This window comes from Apteryx mantelli, unplaced genomic scaffold, assembly GCF_036417845.1.
Source record: "Apteryx mantelli isolate bAptMan1 unplaced genomic scaffold, bAptMan1.hap1 HAP1_SCAFFOLD_20, whole genome shotgun sequence".
NCBI classification, from domain to species: Eukaryota; Metazoa; Chordata; class Aves; order Apterygiformes; family Apterygidae; genus Apteryx; species Apteryx mantelli.
The window spans coordinates 8,369,583-8,378,079 of NW_027118553.1; positions in this window are offsets into that span (position 1 = coordinate 8,369,583).

Sequence of the window (8,497 nt, forward strand, 5' to 3'; positions counted from 1 at the left end):
TCAATCAAACCCAGCCCTGCCCTCCTCCCCTTGCCGGCCAATAGGAGAGCAGCAGTGGTGGCAATGCCATGGCAACACTGCAGCCCTGTGTGACCCCGCAAGCAGTCCTGACCCCTCCCCGCTGTTGGGTGCCATGTTGTGGGCGGCAGCGCGGGGCAGCGTGGGATGTTGCAGGGCCTGGGGGCAGCGCGGCACTGTGTGGCTGGGCAGTGCAGGGCCCCGGTGCGCGGCTGCTGCCCCGCCAGGGCTGGCCTCTGCTGCAGGGGCCCTGTGGGGCTCCTGGCTGCCCTGCACCCGGGGGCCATGCTGGGCACTGGGGAGCAGCCCCAGGGCCTGTGCTGGTGCTGGACCTGGTGCCAGCACGGGGGCCCTGGGCATGGCTGGGGCAGCGGAGCCTGCAGGCAGCATCCTGCTGCCCCCAGGGCAGGGCAGGGCAGGGCAGGGCCCTGTGGCCCCTGTGGCCCCGGCCCCCTTCCCACCGCAGCCCCAGGGCTCGGCAACCCTCACGCTGCGCCCGGCAGGGCTAGGCTGCGGCCAGGCAGGGGCTGCTCTCTGTGTGGCCGGGCTGGGCCCTGTTGCCCCTGGGGCCCCGGCCCCCTGTGCACCGTAGCCCTGGGGCTCGGCAGCCCTCGCGCTGTGCCCGGCAGGGCTGGGCCGCGGCCAGGCAGGGGCTGCTCTGTGCGGGGCCAGACTGGGCCCCGGCACATCGCTGCGGAGGGCTGAGGAGCCCCGGGGGCATGGGGCAGCCAGGGACAGAGCAGCTGTGGGCCTGCCGGTGCTGGGCGGTGGAGGTGTGTGTCCGGGAGGGGTCTGGGGGAGATGGCCCTGCTGGATCCCCCCCAGCACTGTCCCCCACGGCTCAGAGACAAATGCTTGGGGTCAGCAGGGACTTGTGGTGTGGCCATGGCACCCCCACCTGTTTCCAAGGTGCTCTCCCAAACAGGCTGTCTTTTGGGTGCAGAGATTTGACCCCCATTTGCAGGAGGACAGGGTCTGTGGCCATCTGAGGACAAGATCTCTGAGCCCAAACCATGCTCTGCCAAGTTGGAAGCATAAAAGGATCCAGGGAGAAGGGACAGAGGTTCTCCCAAATATGTAGACACCTTGGGGTCTTTACAAGGGGAAGATTTCTTTTCCCACATGGGCATTTCCAGCAGGCTCTTGAGAGCCCCAAGGGAGCTGCAGGACACCCCAGCTGCAGGATGCAGGACCCCTTTCGTGTCAGAGCCAGATGCCAATGGGGTTCCCACTCCCAGGGAAGCGTGGCTATGGATTGCCCCCCACTCTCTGCAATGGGATGGAGCCAGCCCCACAGGATCCTTGGTGCTCAGGGCAGCCCCATTGCCAGGACCCAGGAGTCCTGGCTGCCACACTGTCCCCTGACCCAGATGGGACCCTGAGGCAGGGCTCTAGTGGCAGCCCCCAGCCCTTTCCAGCCACCTTCACAGCCCGGGATCCACAGTCATTTTTTGCGCTCAGCAGTCACTGTGTGACACCTCAGGAAGGAGCTCCTAAAGCCCTTACCTCAGAAGAGAGCTGCAGGAGTGCTGGGAACAAGGAACCACAGTCTGGACTGATGGTCTTGGTCCGGCAGTTCTTGCTTGCCCCTTTGCTATGAGATTGTATCTCCATCAGGGGAGGAGGGACGCTCTTCCTGTCTCTTCACCCAAAACTCTCTGCAACCTGCCCCTTCTCCACTGCCTGTCGGTAAGGGGCCCCAGCATGGCCCCCCTGCCTCCTGTCCCCCATCCTTGCCATGGAGTGGCTCTGAAGAGTAGCAGTGGGGAGCGTGTGAGCAGTGCTCAGCAGCTCCTGGGCCTCGCAGGGAAGTGAGGGCACTGCCATGGCACCGGGGAGACCTCCCTGTGATGTGGCACATCCCACTGTGACCTCAGCTGGTGTCATGTGGGGGCTCAGTAGGTCACTGCCATGGAGATGGAGCAGCCAGAGAGAGAGATGAGAGATTTCCCCTCCTGTTCTGGAAAACAGTAACCTCCTATCACCCCAGTTATTTTCCAAAACTTGCTGACAAATCCTTCAGAAACAGCCACAGATGGTGCCAGAGGCTGTGAGATATGAAAAAGGGAGCCCTGGAGAGGACACATCTGCGCCCCTGCACTGTCAGGTCTCTGCACTGGGCAGACCTGTGTGGGAAGCTGGAGTTTGGGGGTTGCTTTGGGATTTGGTGTTTTTCAAAGAGAGGATCAAAGTCATGTGGGATGAAACAGCACAAAGCACGGCCACAGGCTGAGATCCTTTGGTGAGCCTCCAAACTGATTTCTCCTGTGGGTCGCTTTTTTTGTAGAAGCAGGATGTAGGACAATCTGGGACAGGACGCAGCCTTCCTCCTTGAGGCACCAAAGCAGGCTCTTTGGTTTTAGAAGTCCTCAGCAAGGTTTCTCGGTCTGTGGTGCTTAAGATAGAGATGATAGGCCAGAAAAGGGCAAAGGTTCCCTTCACACACATCATCCTGAGTGCTTTACCTGGGACCCTGGTCCCTGCCATGCTTCATAGCCATGGTTACTGTAGTGCACGAACATGGTGCTGCCAATTAATAAGAATGAAAACATATTTGGCAATGGTAAAAACTGTGTGAAGTTTTGGAAACGAGGATTTTTGTCAATTATTGCAGTGAGTTATTTTCTGAGAAGATTTCAACTTAGGACTAGGATCTCCTTTTGGGGCTTGATTCATTGGACCACACAGAGAGGCTGTTGCTGCCTGAGATGTCCTGGGGTAGATGTGTTCCCATGTGGTGCTGGAAATTTTGGAGGTGGCTCGTATAAGAGCTTACCTTGTCCTTAGGAAATGTATCTGAAAACAACTCAGTTGAGGGAACCTATTTCTCTCCATTGACTAGAAAGGGAAGCCCAGACAGCTGGGTTAGGCAGAGACATCTGCACTGATGGGGTCTGGCCTGGGGTGAGATCAGCCTCCTCCCTGTTGTCCCCGAAAATGAAGTTGCACTTCATTGACTGTGCAGGGAATGAAAAGGGAGTGTAGCTAGATGTTTTAGGGACTCCTTTAAAACATCACGTTAACACAGGTATGTTGAGATTTGTGCAGATTTGGGCACCCAAAAATAGATAAAGCTGGACACCCTGCTTTCCTCACCAGTCAAGAGAGCCCAACACCTCAGAGTGAGACGTGCTCTGTGCAAAGAGTGAGGAGTGTCATGGACAGCCATGGGCAGGGGGTGGTTTTCTGAGCACTGGGCTCTGTGTGAGACACAGAAATATCCTGTTTAGTGGTGTAGGCCTGATTATAAGAGAAAAGATTAGAAAATGACATTAAAACTGAAACTAGAAGGAAATTAAGACAAAGATTGAAAGCAAAGAAATGTTTTATTATACTTTCCAGCTAATAATTTTTTTATGTTCTTATTGTCTTTCTTGATTTGTTCTGTTTCAGTATACTGGTCTTCCAGGGTGATTACACATTATCTTTTTGTCTGAAAAGGAAGAGATTTTGAGAACTGAGGTGGGATGTAGTCACAGGTCATGGATGGCTGGTGCCATTGCAGGTGCCCTAGACCCCTCTGCTCAGCCTCCCTCTGCAGCTCCGAGGGGCTCTGGTCTCCCGCAGGTCCCCTGTGAGAGCTGCCAGGCCCAGGCAGGTGCCTCAGAGACACCGGGACCTCTCCAAGTGCCACTGGGTGCTTGTGGTTGGACACGTGAGCTCTGCCTCGAAAGGTGAAGAACTGTTTTCAACATTTCAAAAATATGAGCACAATTTCATCAGCTCCAATGACTGGCTAATTTTACTGTCAATGTTTTCCTATGATGAAAGAGTGGGAATCTTCAGGAAGGGTATTAATCTGGGGAGAATAAATATTGATCTGCTCTTGACCTTGTGTTTCCACTCCTCTATCTATTAAGCTGTGGATGCAATCTCAGTAATCTCTTACATATTTCCACATGTCCCGATTAATCCTTTCTAAAGTCATATTTGCATCAGACCATCTGGACATATGCATTTCCCTTGTTTCCCAGTATTCCTCCTCCCCTTACTCTTTATTGTTCAGATACCTCTCAACACTCCAGTTGCTGCTTTAAGCTTCAGGGAGTCTGTAGCTTGTCTTGTCTTTCAGGAGTCTCATTATCTCTTCAACCAATTCCTGCATGGTGTGTCTATCCAGCCTTTCCTATCTATTTGTGAAGAACCTTTCAAGGAAGGTTCTTCCTTTTAGACCATGGACCTCACTGGAGACAACTTGGACTTGACATACAGTTGAGGAGTGTATTTTATTTCTTATGACACTGGATCATGTTCATTTTTTTTTGATCACAATGAAGACAAATCCTTCTGTGTCTCTTTGCAGCTAGTTGTCTAAGGAAAGCAGGTGGGAAATGGTGCCCATGAGCTGTAACATTCAGCTGCAGCCTTGAGTGGCAAAAGGTTAGATTTGAACAAGAGTGATCTAAGTCCCCAGTGGCTGATGAGGGAACTGTCAGGGCTGGGGAGGTGGGGAGGAATATTTTCCATGGCTGTCTGACCTCCAGGATGGTGCTTTTCCTACATGTCCAGACTTCATTAGGAGACACTCTGGATCAATATCAGTTGGAGAAGGTGGATATCTTTCTAGTTTGTAAGCTGAAAAATAAGGAAAACTGAAAGCAGAAATCCTTTTTTTTTTTTTGATGCTCGTTGAAATCTTCCTCTTGTAAATACACTGCTGAAACCTCTCCAATTAGCCACAGCACAAGAATTGAAGAGATGAAGAAAATTATGGGGAGAGGCATGGCTCCTTAGGGGTTTTTGCATCTTAATGACCCCTCAGGTGTCTTTGGTGCTGAGCCCATGAACCTCAGATGATGAGAGGAGACTGAAGCAACCTCTCAAGAAGTTTACGTCAGAAGCAAATCCCCAAGTTTCTTGGAGCGTTAATGGGTCCTACTGAGGGCCATTATCAACAAAAGCTCCCTGGTGGCTGATTAGAGCAGAAAGTTGGAGGCCCTGATTGCAGGTAGGCAAAGGCAATGTGCGGGTGGCTGTGATGCCAAGTCAGCCTTGATGTGTTGTATCAAGCAGAGTAACCTGGCACTGACAGACAGACCCTGGGAAGGGTGATCCTTCTCCTCACACTTTGCTCAGGGCTCTTCTTGGGGGCGGTGGGTGGGTGGCGGTGCCCAGGGCCGAATGCAGAACCATGATTCGGCAGCTCCTGGGCTCCCAGGGCACAAGGAGGTAGCAAGGACACAGTGCTTTATGGAAATGTCTTCACGTTGGCCTTGGTGGTAGAGACACCGCCATAGCCAAAAGGACAAAGACCTATCTGTGCTGGAAGCTTTCAGCCTTGGCTGTGCCCTCGGCCATCTCCACCACAGGGTGTCCTACACTTTCCCACACCTGTGCCTGTTTCCCTGCAGACTGTACACACCCAAGCTGCTTCCCCACCTTGCTCTCACCCCACGATCTCCCCACCTCTCCTGATGTCTTCCTGTCCTCACCTGTTTTTCCTTGAAAAACCAAGCCAGGGGCTGATCACAGACTCCCTCTGGGTGACCTCTAGCACCACAGCACTACCCTTCGAGTGACATTTGCTTTTCCTAATGTCACAGCTAAACCCCATAAGCTGCTCTTGGTGGCTTTTTCTCCTTCTCATGTTGTTTCCCACTACCAAGAGAAGCTCCATCATCTCTGAAACCACCCTTCAAGCAGTCACAGGCTCCTACTCTACGGCCCTTTGCCTCCACTTCAGGAGGCTAAAGAAGCCCATGTCCTGGAACCTCTCCTCATGGACTGGATTATTCCCACCTAGGCACAGGACTTGACACTTCTCTTGTAAGTCTTCATAGGCATCTGTTGTGTGAATCACCCGAGTTTCTCAAGATCCTTCTGGACCAAAGCTCCTCTGTGTCAAAACAAAACAAAAAGAAAAGAAAAGCAAAATGGCACCAATGGGTTAAGGGTAAGCAGGTGTGGGCTGGTGGTATTGGAAGGGATCAGAATTTTAAAAGAGACAGACTTAAAAGCTGGGAAGGGAAAGAAAAAAAAAAGGTGTGGGGGGATTAGAAGTGAAGGAAAGAATTGATCAGGGCTGTTTTGGGGGTTCCTGCCAAGAAGCCCTGCATCTGAACAATTGTGGCTGGAGGAGGACAAGAAAGCTGGCCTGCTTCCACTGTCACAGGGCACCTGCGTGCTTTCCCTGACATCGGCAAAAGAAGATCGAGAGTTGGAAGACTCACGGACACCTTCAGGGTAGAAGGGACCTCAGGAGGTCTCTAGGCCAATCTGTTTGCTCACAGCAGGCTCAGCTCTGGGGTCAGACCAGGTTGCTCTGGGCTTCATCCAATCTGGTCTTGGAAACCTCGAAGGGAGGAAACTGCACAGCCTCTCTGGGCAACCACTTCCAATGCTTGACCATCTTCATAGTGGAAAAGCTTTTCCTTATGCCTCCTGCATGAACATCTCTTCTTTCAACTTATGCCCATTGTCTCTTGTCCTCCCACCATGCACCCTGGTGGAGAGCCTGGCTCTATCTTCTTGATGACCTCCTCATAGCCATTGGAAGGCTGCTATGAGATCCCTCCAAAGCCATCTCTTCTGCAAGTTGAACAAGCCCCATTTCCTCACAGAACAAGTGCTCCAGCTCCCCAACTGTCGTGAGGGTCCTCGGCCAAATTCGCTCCCAGTTATCAACCTCTTTCTTTTCCTGAGAATCCCAAACTGGATGCAGTGTTCTAGATGGTGTCTAATGAATACTGACCAGAAGGCGATCACCATTTCCCTCGACCTCCTGGCTGTGTTCCTGGTCACACAGTCCACGATGCTTCTGGCCTCCTTTGCTGCCAGGGAACGCTGCTGGCTCATGGTTTGCCTCCTGTCCACCAGCACCCTCAGGTCCTTTTCCACAGAGCCACTGCCCAGGCACTCAGGCCCCAGCCTGTAACACTGCGGGGTGTTGGTTTATTGCAGGTGCAAGACCTGGAATTTGGCCTTGTTGAATTTCATGATGTTCCTGACAGCTCATTCCTCCTGCCTGTCTAGGTCCCTCACAGTGGCAGCCCTCAAGCATATGGCTGGGACCTCCCTGCAGTTTTGGGTCCTCAACAAGCATCTTGAGTATTGCCTCTTCTATGCCACTAATTAAGTTGTTGGACAGGACAGGTTCCTGGAGAGACCCTCGGGTGCTCCACTTCTCCCTGGCCTGCAGGAAGAGTACTACACCTTCACCACTGCCCTCTGTAGCTCATCATCCAACAAGTTCTTTAGCCATCTGGTTGTCCACCCATCTAGGCGGTGCTTTTCTAAATTGTATTCCACAAGAATATTGTGGGAGACAGTGTCAAACACCTTGCTCAAATCAAGTTGAAAGATATTTTCTGCTCTCCAACCGCAAACAGAGCTATTTAATCCTAGAAGGCAATCAGGTTGGTGAGGCACAATTTACCCTGGGTAAATCCATGCTGCCTCTTCCCTAGCACCTTCTTCTCCCTCATGTGCCCAGAAGTGAGTGGACTCACTCCATGACACACTCCTCAACCAATTGAGGCTGAATGGCCTGCAGTTCCCTGGGTTGCCCTCTGGGCCTTTTTTGAAGATGGATGTAACATTTGCCTTTCTGCAGTTATTGGGACCTCACTCCACCTCCACGACCTTTCGAAGATGAGAGAGGGTGGCCTTGCTATGACGGCAGCCAGCTCTCTCAATGTCCTTGCATGCAGCTGTTGCAATCCCACTGACTTGTAGGGGTTGAGTTCTTGCAAGTCATCCCTCACTCAGCCCTCATCCCCTGCTGTCTCTTTTTCTCCTCTGGAGCCCTGACTCGAGGCACAACAGGCCAGGAGATTGTGTTGGTGAAGAATGAAGCCAAGAAGGCAGCGCTGAGCTCCTCAGACCCACCAGCATCTGCTATTAGTAAAGCCCCTGGCCCATTCAGCAGTGAGCCCAGGTGATCCTTGCTTATTCTTTCTCTGTTAGCAGAGTAGTAGCAGCTCTTCTTCGTGCCCTTGACATCCCCTGCAAGTGTCTACCCTCTGGGAGCTTTGGTTTCACCATCCCTACTTTGGTGGACAAGAGTGTCCTGTTTAGCCAAGCCCATCTCCCCAAATGTCTCCTAGTTTTAATGAGTATTGGTATGGACCATCCTTGTGCTTGGTGGCTGCTGCCCTTAAAGACCTGCTGGCTTTCCTAAGCTCCATTGCCCTTCAGAGCTGCCTCCAATGGGATCCCCCACCAGTCCCCTGAGGAGCACAAAGTTTCCTCCTTTGAAGGCTGGAGTCTGTACACTACCACTGTACTTCCTCACTGCCCTCACGATCTAGGACTCCACTGTTCCACAGTCACTGCAGCCAAGGTTTCCACAGATTATCACAGCCCTCATCAGTGCTTCCTTGTGTGTGACTACCAGATCTGGGTGAGCGTCACCCTTCCTGGCCCATCAGGGAGCTGTGCTTAGAAGCTGTCCCTGACACCCTCCAGAGATCTCCTGGACTGCTTGCACCCTGCAGTTTGCCCTTCCAATGAATATCGGGGAGATTAAAGTCCCCCCATC